At 38.7% G+C, this 15,377-nt stretch overlaps 1 pseudogene; it reads right to left on the bottom strand.

The window, feature by feature from the left end:
- Window positions 1-5,442: 5,442 nt before the first annotated feature.
- On the bottom strand, window positions 5,443-12,889 carry LOC123241299 (annotated as a pseudogene).
- Window positions 12,890-15,377: the final 2,488 nt, after the last annotated feature.

The following is a 15,377-nucleotide window of genomic DNA, read 5'->3' as shown; positions in this document are numbered from 1 at the left end:
AAAGAAAGAAAGAAAGAAAGAAAGAAAGAAAGAAAGAAAGAAAGAAAGAAAGAAAGAAAGAAAGAAGGAAGGAAAAAAGGATTCACACTGAGGTCTTCCTGATTCCATGTCTAATATGTTATCTGTTATACTACTTGGCTGTATCCTTCTAGAACAAAAGGTTGAAGTAGTTAGGGTCCTTTTGAAGTAGTACAATATTCTCAAGTGGGAATGATTTATTCAGAGAAGAAGAGGTGTGTGTGTGTTATTCCTGTTGGCTCCCAGAGAAGCATAGGGCCGCAACCATCTCACGCCAATGGACTCTGTTCTGGGCAACTTCCCCCAGCTGGGCCCATGTCATTCCGACGGCCTTTGTTTCGTTTTCGGCAGATCTTCACCAGGTCTGTTTTGGTTTTCTGACTTTCCTCCTCCCTGGTGGGTTCCAGCTCAGTGCTTGTCTGGCAACGTTGTCCTCCGGTTTTGTTGGTTTAATGAGGTTGCTGTTTCTGTAGCAAGTGAGATTTTTTACGGGGTGAAGTTGCTAGCCCCGAGCCCAACCCTCCTCCTTTTTCAGCCGGGCTTGGGACCGTCCTTGGTGGAATTGAGAAGAGGTGGAAGATAATAATTTCAGTACCAAAAGAATGATAGCTAGAAAACAATGATTTTCTGTATTAGTCATCTCCTCTAAAGACAAAACAAGAGGTAGTGGGCATTAGAATAGCATAAGGAATTTGGGTTAAGTGTAAAACCTGCTGGCATTGAAGTAGGTAAAAAACAGATTATCAAAGAAGGTCATGAAATCTTTAGGGCTTTTAATTGGGTCAGCTAGGTGGCGCGATGTATAGAGTGTGAAGCCTAGAGTTAGGAAGACCTGAGTTAAAATTGAACCTTAGACATTTACTAGCTATGTTACCCTGGGCAAGTCACTTAACTCTGCTTGCCACAGTCTCCTTATCTGTAGAATGATCTGGGGAAGAAAATGGCAAGCCACTCCAGCATCTTTGCCAACCTCCGCCAAAAAAAAAAAAAAAAAAAAAACCCAAATGGAGTCATAAAGAATTAGAAATAACCGAAAGAACTAAACAGCAACAACACTTCTGTAGAATTGGGATTTATTTCACTGTTATGGTTACTTTTTCCAATGATGCAGGGCACAACCCATCCACACCTTCTCTCCATGCCATGTGTTGTTGTTCTCCTGCCAACCCTCCCTAGAAGGTCAGTTCAATATGCCAATATGCCTGGGGTGGACATTGGATTTTTAACTAAAAGGTTCTACATGCTCAATACCATATGAGGCTTTTTGCATATAAAAAGAAAATAGGAAAAAACAGAAAAAGAAATAGAAAGTATGGTATATGCTTTCAAAGAGCTTAAGAATCAGTTGAGGATACAAAATATAGACATGTAAAGAGTTAAATAACAACATGATGCAACACAATACAGCACAGCAAGACAACATATAATACAATTCAAGAAGCATCAGCGAGTTAATTAACAATTAATAATCCCCTACTGCTAGGGGCAACTAGGTGGTTCAGTGGATAGAGCACCAGGCTTGCAGTCAGGAAGGCCCGAGTTTAAATCTGGCCTCAGATGCCTCCTAGCTCTGTGACCTAGGTAAGTCCCTTGATCCTCTTTGCCTCTGTTTCCTAATCTGTAAAACGACCTGGAGAAAAATAAAAAGGCAAACTCCTCCAGTACCTTTGCCAAGAAAACCCCAGATGGGGCCACAAAGAGTTGGACACAACTGAAGGACCGAACAACAGCTCTGTGCCATCACTGTGTTAAGTGTTAGGAATAAAAAGAAAAAGAAAAGACAGTTCCTGCCCTCAAGGAGCTCACAGTCTAATTGGGGAGCTTGAATACAAACAAATATGTACAAACAAGCTATGTATAAATATAGGAAAAATGGGGATCATTAAAAGCATGATGTGAAAAATGCCAAATAAGAAGCGGCCAGAGCTCATGTATCTGTCTTGCTTTAAGGTTTCAAAGCTCTTGGTCTCTTGCTGTGAGGATACTAGAACTTCTCAATGGCTTTCATCCTGTGACTGGACCACCTTCTTTTCTGTTCTGCTCTCTGATGATTTTACTTCTTTTGCACAATTCATCATTCATAAGGGATTGTAGCCCAGTTACAAGCACTTCTATTATCCTTTGAGTGATCTATAATTTTCATTCTTTAGAGCAAGATTCTACAATCAGCAACCATATAACAATATCAAAAAAGATGTTGTTGTTAAAGTGACAGACTTCTATTTCAAGGAAAACATCAGTGTCATTAACAAGAGATAACTTGAATTGGCAACTCCCTGATTATTCGTATCAAGTGAAATACAAAACAGGGAGATGTTTGTGAATATATAGGTATTTGCTGCTATCATACATGATACCCAGCTCAGAGTTCAAAAGGATATGAATTCCCTATATACATGGCTGAGTTCCTAAATGCAGACTCTAATCAATGAAAGGAGATTAGTCTAACTATCCATACAGGAAAAATGAAATCAAATGGATGAAGAATGTGTGGCATCCAGACTATGGTATATAGGTGGATTGGAGGCAATATGGGTCAGTGTAAAAGTTCAGTCTCAGGAGAAGATAGGAGTTCAAATTTCGCCTTTGATGATTAATTTTTAAAAATCAAATTATGTGACTTCAGGCAAGTTATTATACATTTCTGGGTCTCAGTTTCTTTGTCTGCAAAATGAGAGGAGTGGGCTAGATGGTCTCTCAAGAGCCTTCCAGCTCTAGAGGCAGGAATCTATAATCTCACCAATATACATATCTCATGTGCAAACATTTTGGATGGACAATGAATTGGGCCCAAAATTGAAGAGGAGGAGGAAAGCAGGTTGCATTGGCTTTGGGAAATTGTGCAGTGTTCTTAATGACTCTAAGCTTCTCCCTGAAATAAAGGGGTTATTAAACACAGATGACATTTTCATCAGTTTAGATGTAGTTCTGCCTAAAAGCAGAGGGATGGGCCAGATGTGCTCTTAAATGTCTTTCTAGTGTGAGCACTCTGGAATCATTCTTCTTACAATTGTGGCTTCTGAGGCTTAGAGATAATTTGCCTAATAGGAAGAGAGTCACTTCTATTCTTTACTGAAAATTAGAGAGGGAGCAGACAGAACTATAATGAGGGATAGAGCAATGGAAAGAAGAAAAAGGTAAAGAAGACAAGGGATTGGGTATAGCCCTTTGAGTTTGCTAATTCTGACATTTTGTAGAGATATAAAAAGAGATAAAAAAAAAACCAGTCCCTGTTCTCAAGGAGCTTTCAATCTAATGGAGGAGACACTACACAAGGAAATATATTCAAAGCAATTTATATGTGTGAAAAATAAGAAATAACAGATGGAAGGCAATGAAATAAAGAAGGGTTAGGAAAGGTTTCCAGTAAAAGATTGACTTTTGGATGGGACATAAAGGAAGCCATTTAGGTCAGTAGTCAAAATGGAGAAAGGAGAACATTTCTGGCATGGCGGACAGAAAGAGAAAATGCTCAGAGTCAAGAGATGGAATGTTTTGATCATAGAACATCTAGGAGTTGTCTTACTAGATAGAAAGAATATTTGTCAGGGTGTAAGGCTTAAGAGTACTGGGAAGGTAGAGGAGGACTAGATTATGAAGGGTTTTGAATGCCAAATGGAATATTTTGTATTTGTTCCTGGAGGCAGTAGAGAACCAGTGGAGTTTATAGAGTGGGGTGTGAGGGTGTGTGTGTGTGTGTGTGTGTGTGTGTGTGTGTGAGAGAGAGAGAGAGAGAGAGAGAGAGAGAGAGAGAGAGAGAGAGAGACATGGCTGANGAGAGAGAGAGAGAGAGAGAGAGAGAGAGAGAGAGAGAGAGAGAGAGAGATGGCTGAAAATGAACTGTAGGAAAATCTCTTTAGTGTCTAAATAGAGGATAGATTACAGTGGAGAAAGACTTGAGGCAGGCAGACCTGCTAGCAGGTTATTGCAACAATCTAGGAGTGAGGTGATGAGGGTCTGCACTTGAGTGGTGGCAGTGTCAGAGGAGAGAATAGTCAAGAGATGCTTGAAAGGGGAAATCCATAGCCCTTGGCAACAGAATAGGTATGGAGAGTAAGAGATAGTGAGGAATCCAGGATGACTCCTACTTTGAGAGCCATGGGGACTGGGAACCTGGTGATGCCCTCTGTAGTAATAGGAAAGGTAGGGCATCACAAGGGTGTAAGAGGGAAAGAGTTCTGTATTGAATATGCTGAGTTTAAGATGTCTAGTAGACATCCAGTTGGAATGTCTGGAGATGGGGGATTGAAGATCCATGATGAATTTCTAATAATGCATAAGCTAGTGTCCCTGGCAAAGAAAATGATAGGCAAACTGGTGGGTGGGGAAGTAAGGCAGAGGCTGCCCTGTGTTGCCAGAAATAGGAGCTACTCAGGACAGAGGTGACTCATACAAGCATACAAGTTCCCTGAAGGAGGGGAGAACCCCCTCTAGGAAATGTCAGAATTAGCAATCTCAAAGGGCTCTACCCAGTTGCTAGTGGTTATTTCCCAGCTGGAAGATTCTGATAAAGCTGCCTTTCTCTGCTCCAGCTTTGACTGTATCAAGTACTAGCAATTCCACTTTCTCCACCAGGTCCTATTCTAGAGCTCCACAGAGAGGAAAGCCTTTTCCTAATACCCAGTTTCAACTGGCACTGGACACACCCCACTAACTCTAACAAATGGGTATGCCCATAGGGCTGTAAGACAGCAGAGTTGATTGGTGTTTTCACATGTCCAGATCAGGCTGGCTCTGACAGTGCCTGGAACATAGCAGGTACAAATAAGTATTTGTAGATTTAACTTTATTGCTGCGATTTAATGCTTCCCCCCTCCCCTTTTTATTTTTTATTTATTTATTTTTTTTATTAGAGTGGCATTTGGTTTCTCTCTGATAAAAGGGAAATGGGGATTGGAGGCTAATCGGGAGTACAGAATCCAGGGATAGCATATGTATCTTCGCCGCCTGCCATCCCACAGATTGGCTGATTCGAGCACCAGTTAATGCCAGGGGACCTTTTAGCCTTCCTCATGTGTGTCATTCCTTCAATACGCATCCAAGTTTGATTTCGAGCAACCCTTGGGGAAAACTTCAGAGTAAAAGAAAAAAACACCCCAACCCAAAGCCTCTGGGAGTCGAGTAATTGGCTGTCCTCTTCCCCTCCACACAGGCTTCTCCATTATGTGCCTGCCCTCCTTCGGCAGACCGTCTTTGTCCCAAGCCCGGGCCCCATTCAACTGGGGAAACAATCCCACCTCTGCTGTCCCCTGCACCCTTGCTACCTGCTCACAAACCCATCTCCTGCTATTTCTTTTGATGACTTCTCCTTAGTTGCCACGAAGAAGTGCTCGTATCAGCAAACAGATGGCGGCTGAGGCATGTAGCATAAAATATATTTATCAAGGCAAACAGCTGTAGCCCATTTCATTCCGAAGATTTCTATTAAAAGTTCTCTGGAGCTACAAGCTGCTCGGAGTCTGCAGTCTGAATACAGCCCCAGGAGCAGGCAGCTTTGTGCGCCGCGCAACCCCCTCCGCGCCTTTCTTTGCAGGTCCAAAGAGAAAGCAGACGGTCTCCTGTATTCCTTTTTGCTGGCTTCAATTATAATGACACAATCGAATTGGCATCCTCTGCCTTACTCCATTCAGGGAGTTGGGGGGGCAGACCCGAATAGCTTTCGCTCTCCAGGCGAGGCATTAGACAATGGCATCATGGTAGACACACAATTGAAGTGAATTGTAATGGGAGAATGTCTTCCAAGTAGCTGATTTGGGATGCTTCCTTCGCCTTTGTATAACTGAAGAAGACTCGTATGATTTGGAAATCACCTTAACGATCACCTTATTTCTCTGATGAGGAAAAAAAAAAAAAAAAAAAAAAAGACGTGGTCCGGAGGTAAATGGGCTTGTCCAGTATCATTCAGCTATTGATAGGAAGAGGCATGGTTTACCGGAATAGTATGCTTTTACAAGATGGTGGCACTGGGCGATTCTGCAATACCAAGGAACCTTGTTGATTCTCTCTCACTTGAGGAAACTGAAAAGGCCCTACTTTTCATTCACCTGTATAATTTACTTCCCCCCCCCTTCTTATTATATGAAGCACTCTTTCACATGTGAGGCAGTCAATATACATTTGTTAAGCACCTACTATGTGCCAGGCATTATGTTATGTTAAGCTATTATGTTGTTATATTATATTTTAACAATAATATAATATGATATATGATATGATATGATGATACGATATGATATGATATGACATGACATGACATGATGATATATCATAATTAATATTATAATATGTGACATTATGTTATAATAATACCTATTATGTTAAGACAACATGGTGTAAATCAGTTAAGATGATTTGAGTTTCAGGACTCACCTTTTACACACACACACACACACACACACACACACACCCCTTTGTGTCACCACAGATGAATCAGTTACTACTCAGTGCCCCAAGAAATTCTCCAAGATTCTCAGTTGCAGAGAATCTGTACCAATAGAAGCAGTACCCTCATTTGGAAGATCCCTATACAGAGGAAAATACAGTTAGTGGTCTAAGAAAAAAAAATTATCTTCCATTATTTTAATATAATCATTATTTTTATTCTATAATATTTCACTAATGAATAAAAGTTAACTACTATAGTGTCTCAGGGACGATTCAGTTTTTAGAGCCTGGTGTTAATGGGGGCAAAGTTACAATGTTAATTTTGTAGTGGTTGGTTACTTTGACTAAAAAACTGTTTCCTGATCACTAATCTAATCTGAATGAGCTATGAGGAAAGTCACAAGGAGGTCTGAGTGAATAATAGCTAAATAATCATACGTGGCATCATGAAAGGGTAGGTGTGATTGTGTGGGAGATATAATACATTTGGCAATTTTGCCAGTAATTGACATGAAGCTCACTAACCTATAGTTACTGACAACAAAAATGATGATAATATATAATAATATAACATATTTACTGAGGAGATGTAGCAAAAGGCAAAGGACAAATACCTCTGCTACTGGGTGTCCACTCTCCTCTACCACTTGAGTCTCTGAGGAGAGTGGACTCAAACATAGAGAAATAATTACCAACATTTTCCCGACCAAGTTAACTTCTGGTGATGTCACTTCCTTGCTTGCAGGACATAGTGTGGTGGCTGCCAGGTCGATTTTCCTGCCGTGCTAGGTCCTGAAGTTTGCTCTTCAGGACAGGCTCCTCATTGGGCTCAGCTGCTACAGCTGCAAACAGATTCCGATGTGGACTCCAGGTGTTGGACCTTCGGTGGCCCTTCTGATTTGTCAAAGCTCACAGGGTTGTAATCAGATCCATTCCATCTGCCACACTTATTCCCCTAAGATCAGGAAAAGAAAAACATAACAGACACAGAGACTACTGTACTGCATTCAATCACATGATGGTGATGACAGGGAGATGGTGGTTGGTGGCAGGAAGCTTGCTGCCATTTTTACTGCTGCTGTTCTCTCTGTCTCAGTCTGTCTGTCTGTCTGTCTCCTCTCTCCTCATCTCCCTCCTCACCACCCCCAATAACCTAGAGACTTCCAGAAATTTTTTCTATAATTTATCTAAGAACCAAAGTTCTGCTTGTGCCTTTCCTATATACACTCAATTCAGACTCAGCAGCCAGTTTGAAGGCTTTTTGTCACCTTTCAATAAAGCAGGGAGGAAGCAATCAGAGGATACCTGCACATGCTCTGAATTAGGGAGGAAAAGAGGCCTTCTGTGTAGTATTTCCTGAAACACACTCATTGTGACTCTACAGGGACATGGAGAGGGAAGAGAATACTGCATAGGCTCCAAGTACTAGAACTTCCTTGGCCAGCCCTCCTTATCACATACCATATAATAATAAAGATAATAATAATAATAACACAATCAAATAGCAATTTAAAGTACTTTAAAGAATCTGCTTCTTTTTACCTGCTTAAACATCAGTACTTCTGCCTATCTCCCTCCTTTGTAACTTTTCAAAGGTCACCAGTGAAGGTTCAACGATCACTTCAGCAATTTTTTCAGTTCTCTAGAATATTTTCCTTGGAGCCTGAGAACTCCATGGAAGCAGCTAGATTTTCTTTGCTCATCTCTTCTATTATATTGAGTTTTGATTGCCAGTTAACTGCCTTTGTTCCATACTATTCATTCTAAAGATCATTTTTCCTGGTTTGAGAAAAAAGAATCAAAAAAGGAGTTGAACAATAATGCCTCCTCACTTTTGTATCTTCTTATGAACCTATCCACCTCAAGCAGAGGTCCTATCCCTTATTTATTCTGCCTCTTGATTTTTGAATAGGTCTGTAAAGGTACCACTTTTATTTTTGTCTTTGTTCTTTGTGATTTACCTTTTTTTAATACTCCATATCTTTTCAAAAAATCTGAATTAGTTGATAAGATCCTGGTCTCATCATAGCATAGCTACAACTAGTCTTTTTAGATATATCCTCTTTTGTTCCTCAATGGGATCATCTATTTTTTTAAACCCTTACCTTCTGTCTTAGAATCAATACTGTGTATTGGTTCCAAGGCAGAAGAGTGGTAATGCTAGGCAATGGGAGTTAAGTGACTTTCCGAAGGTTACCCAATTAGGAAGTGTTTGAGGACTGATTTGAACCCAGGACCTCTCATCTTGAGGCCTGGCTTTTAATCCACTGAGCTACCTGCCTGCGCCCATCTATGATTTAATAATCAGAATTTTGTTCTTAAAAAGTTCTCATTTAATTACAGACAATTTCTCTTTTAGAAATATTGTACCTAGATTTTCTTAGAATTAAAAAGAATTCATTCAAAACTCTAGGTTATACCTGGCACCCCTCTACTTAGCTATAACAAATTCTCAGCACGATCACCACTTACTAAGATTCTTGTTACATTTACTTCATTAACCGATTTCTTATTATTGGTCAGAATTAGATCCTGAGGAGCTCTTTGTGAATTTCTTTATAAAATTTTGAGCAAAAATGTCAGCAATTTTTCTCCTACTCCTCTTAAAGCAGAGAGAGAAGTCACATATCTGGATATCTGAATCACAAATGTATTCTATCTCTATACTTGTCATTGAATTCCTGCTTCTGGCTAGGAGGTCTATAGTATACAACCATCACTATATTTCTCCTCTTTCTCCTTTTTTCTCCCAAGTGATATTCTCTCTTAGGGGATCTTAAGGTTTGTGGATTTCAACAAAGGAATATATCTCCTTGATACATGATGCTATTTCACTAACCATCAAATTAATATTTTAAATTTATATTATGGGTCACACTCTTCCACCGTGCCATTCCAGATATGATTTGTTTCCTCTAATATCTCAGTGACACATAATCTTTTAAGCTAGGCATTTAACTCAACTCTCAATTTCCTCTGTAAAGTGATGATGATAATAACTTGTATTTCCTTTATCACAGTAGTTTTGAAGATAAAATGAGATAAAGTATAGAAAACATCTTCATAGGATCAGAATTAGTACAGGAAGAGACCTTAGAAGTGTTCGAGTCCAACTTCCTTTTTTCCAAATGAGTAAACTGAGGACCTTATAGTTTAGGTGAATAAGATTCAACAAGAAGCAAATAAAATGCTATAATATAAATTTATTAATGCATTACTAAGCTATATATTATTCTTGCAACATGAATTCTGGCTATGATGATGCCATATTTGTTAGTAAATAAACACTTATTAAACACCTACTATGTGTTAATATCACTAACTCACACTAATTATTATTTATTACACAACACATTGCTGTACGGACATTTGAGAGTATGAATAGGGTTTCCAGTTATTTCTAGTTCCTTTATCCAGTCAGTTAGTTGTTGTTCAGTTGTATCGGTCATATCTAACTCTAAGTGATCTCACTTGGGATCTTCTTGTTAAAGATACTTACGTGGATTGCCATTTCCTTCTCCAGCTTATTTTGCAGATGAGGAAACAAGCAAATGGCATTAGGTGACTTGCCCAGGGTCACACAGCTAATATGTATCTGAGGCTGGATTTGAACGTATGTCTTTCTGACTCGGCCCAGTGCTTTATCCATTGTACCACTTACCTGTCAGTCAGTCAGCTAGCATTCTTAAACACCTATCATATGACAGGCACGGTGCTTAGGGCTAGGAAGAAGATGACAATTTAATGGGGGAGATAATATGCACAAATTGTTTAAAAAAGTTACTGTTGTCCCCATTTTGCAGATGGGAGAAATGAGATAGATAAATGCATAGACAAGGTATGTCCAAGGCACTAGGATTAAGGAGGCCTGGGAAAGGTTTCTCCAACAAATGACTGTCCCTTTCACAACTATTTTTCCTATACCATTACTATTCTTTTTGGACAGTACCTTGGTTTTGTAGTTGTATCTGAGAATCTTCTTTATTTTCTTCTTTTCCACTTAAAGTTCTCCAGGTGAGTTCAGCAAGTCCCCACGCAAAGAGATTCTGTTTTGTGGTCTTAATCATTTTGATTCTGTCCCTGACTTAGTGCCGGCCTAAACCATTGTTCCCGAAGCTAAATTTTTTGTTTCTGTTTGTTCTCTGACACCATCTTCTTGGCCAGATGTTCATTTCCCGTATTCCTCCCCCCTTCCCCTTTTTATCCTGTAATGTCCCTCATTCCCTGCCAGGAGCAGGGAATCATGATGTAGTAGAAAGAATGCTGATTTAGAGTGGGAGCTTATCAGTTTGGATCTTGGTTCTGCTATTGAGGAATTATATGATTTGGGCAAGTTACCTCCCCCACAACACACATTCACATTTCTACACCACTCAAAGAATTGGTTTTCTCACTTCTAAAATGAAGGAGTTGGACTAGATGATCATTAAGTTCCTTTAGAGTTGTGAATCCCATAGTCCTGTGAAAACGCCACCTGTCCTCCCAAGTCCTCCGGTTCTTTTAAGCCCTTACTTTCTGTCTTAGCAATAATTCTAAGTCAGGGCAAGAACTGGGCAAATGGGGTTAAGTGACTTGCCCAGGGTTGAATAACTAGTAGGTATCTGAGACTGTATTTGAACCCAAGTCCTCCCTACTCCAGGCCTGGTGTTCTATCTCCTGTGCCACCTCGCTGCCCCTTGAAGTTCTCCATTTTTATGATCAGGAATTTATAATCTGTCCTTATTTTTCTCCCAAGTATCACCATGAGTGCATAGTAGTCAGCAACATCTGGCTACAGGAGGACAGGCAAAGCTCTATGCCAATTTTAATAAATAGCTGGTGTTTACATAATGCTTTAAGGCTTGGGAAATATCTTACAAAAATGATCATATACCCGGGAGGAAAGATTACTGTTGTCCCCATTTTACAGATGGGAGAACTGAGATAGATAAATGCTAAGATACCTATAGATCATTATATTGTAATGGGGAAGATAATAAATATAAATAAACATGTGAAGAGAAGAAATATAAATAAAAACAAGGGGGGCAGCTAGGTGACTCAGTGGATTGAGAGCCAGGCTCAGAGATAGAAAATCCTGGGTTCAAATCTGACCTCAAACACTTCCTAGGTGTGTGACCCTGGGCAAGTCACTTAACCCCACTGCCTAGCCCTTACCACTCTTCTGCCTTGGAACCAATATACAGTATTGATTCCAAGATGGAAGGTAAGGGTTTAAATAAAAAAAAATAAAAACAAGGAAGACCTATAGGTCCAATGCTCTATCTGCTGTGCCACCCATCCACCTTCAATCAATTAATAGAAACAATAGGAACCCTACATCCCAGAGCATTATTGTGGAACTTTGCCCTCCTCCTTCACTCTTGACCAAAGATATTGCTGATGACATATGTCTTCTTACTATGGATTATAGTAGATGGGTTGGCTACTGATGACAATTATGGATCCACAAAAACTTTACTCAGGATCACAAAAACCTGGAGCCTTGATGAAGATAGGTCTGGAAACCAGATCTTTTGATTCTAATTCCAATACCCATTCATTATGCTCCAATGCCTACCTAAAGGGCTTTCTGCAAATCCATCCTTACTAAAAGCTAAATAATATAAACCTTCTCTTGGTCTAATGGTATGCCAATTGTGCTATTCCCATATATGGCATTTATTATTACAATGGATTTTTTATGATATAGAAATTTAAAAAGTAAAAAAAAAATCTACGACATTTTATAGGACATGTGGTGCTTTTTTCAACCTTTTAAATGTTCTTACTTTAGACACATTACAGTTCTTCTTTATCATGCTTGTTTCATCCCCAGAAGATTCTCCAGAGTTACCGCCTCCAGTATGCAGTTCCATTATAAGTTTTTCAATTCAAACTTGAGCTTCTTGAACATATTGACTTTTGGAACAAATACATTATGGAATGGGTAAATGGACTGGAAAGCCTTTTTCCAATGATGTCTAGAATCAATTTATTGACATCTTTCAGGTTATATGTCTGCACCTCCAAGGTCATAATTTCCACTAATTTACCTGTGGATTTGATGGACCTATTGGTGCTAGGTGTAAACCAGTCCAGACAAAGTGTATCACATAACTATTGGAAGTTTTGACATCAAAATAGGCTTCAGTTAAGGTCTGTTATTATTTTTTCAACATCTTGTCCTGGGTAATGTTCATTCCCTGAAAATGAGTCAAAAAAAAAGTTTTCCTGAATCTCTTTAGTAATCAGCTTGAACTTATAAAAAGCAACCTCATTATTCTACAGATCAGTAAAGCTCACTTCAAAAAATACAACTGTAGAGACTATCAGAGGTAATTTTCATTCCTTGAGTCCTTATGGCCAGTGCCTTGCAAATAATGATTATATCGAACCAAGTTGGTGCCTTGACATTATACCAATACTTCAAAAATGGGTCAACCACTTTCTTCTTGGCTCCTTTTCAGCCATCTTTGGATAGGTACTTATGTTTGCCAATTGTCATGATCCTACTTGGAAAGCCAAAAAAATCATTCCAATGGATTTTTAAAGAATATTAGACTTGGAAGGAACTTTAATGGTTTTCTATTCTAGTGCCTTCATTTTACAGATGAAGAAATTGAGGCCCAAACAGCTTTCTCAAGGTCACAGACCTGGTAGGAGCAAAGGTAGAATTAGAACTCAAGTAATCGTATTCTTAGTCCTTTCTGCTACACTGTCGTATCTCTCAGAAGTTTAATAAATATAAGTGCTATAAGGAATCTTAAATGATCATTTACTCTATTCTGCCTTTAACAGAACTTGAGAATTCTAAGATAAATGAACAATTTGTCCTGTATAAAAGGGCGATATTTCCTGATTCCCAATTCAGGACACTTTCTAGTAGTTGATTTAATATGCTTAAATATGTAACATACTCATAAGGAGAAACTTAATCATAGAAAAAAACGTGACCCCTTGGGTCTCTGAGTCAAACTGGAGGCCAGACGTTCAGGAGAGAACATTATTTCTTGTGCCTCTCTCCACAGTAGTTCTTGTTCCCAAGAAGTCCAACAAGGAGGGAAAAAAACCCCAACACCATTCTGTATTTGTAACATAGAACTGTATGATAAATTTAAATATTTAATGAAAATAACTGAGAGGCGGTATGATACAGCGGAGAGAGCCAGCATAGGTATTGGAAAGACAAAGCCTTAAGATAGACACCTGATGTATCCTGGTTGTGTGACTGTGCATAAATGACTTAACCTCTCGTTATTGAGAGGATAAATTTCAGAGAAAGGAGCATCTAGATAGCACAGTGGATAGAGTGCCAGGCCTGGAGTTGGGAGGACCTGGGTTCAGTTCTGGCTTCAGATCCTTCCTAGTTATGTGATCCTGGGAAAGTCATTTAACCCCAATTACTACTGAGCCCTGATAACCTAATTACCTTAGAATTGGATACTTAGTATTGATTTTAAGACAGAAGGTAGGGGTTTAAAATATATATAAATAAAAATAAATTTCAGAGAAGTCCCAAACTACCGTGGGAGAGGAATTTTCAGAAGTTAGAGTAAGCTTCCTACACAGATCACAGCATACATTTGGTTTAAAAAATGATAGGGGGACCAGATTCACTCAATAAACTCCAGGGGCTCCCTATTGCCTTTTTTACTGATCAATGACAAAATCCTGTATAGTATTCAAAGCAATTTAAAACTTATTCACTCCTACTTTTCCAGTCTTCTTCTATCTTATTTCCTACCACATACATTTTGATCTAGTGACCCTGGCCTCCTGGCTCTTCTATGAAGGAGACACTCCTTCTCTTGATTTGGGGCATATTTTCTGACTGTCCCCCCATTCCTGAAATGCTCACCTTTTTTAACTCTGTCTACTGATTTCTTTGGCTTCCTTTTAAGTCTCAATTAACCCCCACCATGTATTTTACCATTTTTTTTTTACAGAAAGCCTTTTCCAACCCCTCTAAATTCCTATATAATTCTTATAAATTACTATATAATAAAATAAATGATTCCTAATTTTATCATCTATATACTTTGTAGATATTTGTTTGCACATTGTCGTCCACATGGGATTTAAGCTCCTTGAGGAGGCTGTTTTCTGCCTCTTTCCCACCCCCACCCCCTTTTTCTTTTTGCATCCTCATCACTTAGCACAGGGCTAAGCAGAGAGTAGAAACTTATTAAATATACAAATTTATATATTGAAAATATATAAATATATAGAATTTTATGTATTTATATTATACACAATATATTTGTATTTTATTTGTATTTACACATTTATTATATTTGTTTTTATATATATTTAAATTATATTATATGTTTAAATTTAAATATAAATTAAATTATATATTTAAATTAAATGAAAAACATATATTTTATATATCTAGTAAATATATAAAATATAAATATATAAATGTATTGATTGATTGAAATTTGCCCTTTTTTTGTAGAGTATAGCTGCTAGGTGTAGCAATATATAGAGCTCAGGGCCTGAGGTCAGGAAGACCTGAGTTTAAATCCATCCTCAAGCACTTACTAGCTCTGTGATCCTGGGCAAACTACTTAACTTCTGTGTGCCTCAGTTTCCTCTTTTGTAAAATGGAGATAATAATATTTTTTTCCTCCCAGGGTTATGGTGAGATCAAATGAAATCTGGACCATAAGTGCAATACGTTAGTTATAATTATTATTCAGAGAGGATTAAAAGACCAAGGCTAATGTCTCAGAGCATCTCTTATCCCCAGGCTTTCTAGAGGGATCAATTAAAGAAATACTTTGGTCTCTGTTCAAACTAGTTTGCTGTGTTATTTATGGCATAGGCCAGGGAGGTCAAGGACACATTCTGATTTGCCCACAAAACAATCTTCCAAAGGGAATCTAGTGCTGTTCTTGGAGTCAGGGTCACATTGTAAGTCCTTTATTAGCTAATTACTAGCTATGTGACTATGGGAGATTACTTAATCTCTATGAGTCTCTGTTTACTGA

The sequence above is a fragment of the Gracilinanus agilis genome, chromosome 3 (genome assembly GCF_016433145.1).
Source record: "Gracilinanus agilis isolate LMUSP501 chromosome 3, AgileGrace, whole genome shotgun sequence".
Lineage (NCBI taxonomy): Eukaryota > Metazoa > Chordata > Mammalia > Didelphimorphia > Didelphidae > Gracilinanus > Gracilinanus agilis.
The sequence above is the reverse complement of the archived record's forward strand: the minus strand, read 5'-3'. Positions and strand labels throughout refer to the sequence as shown.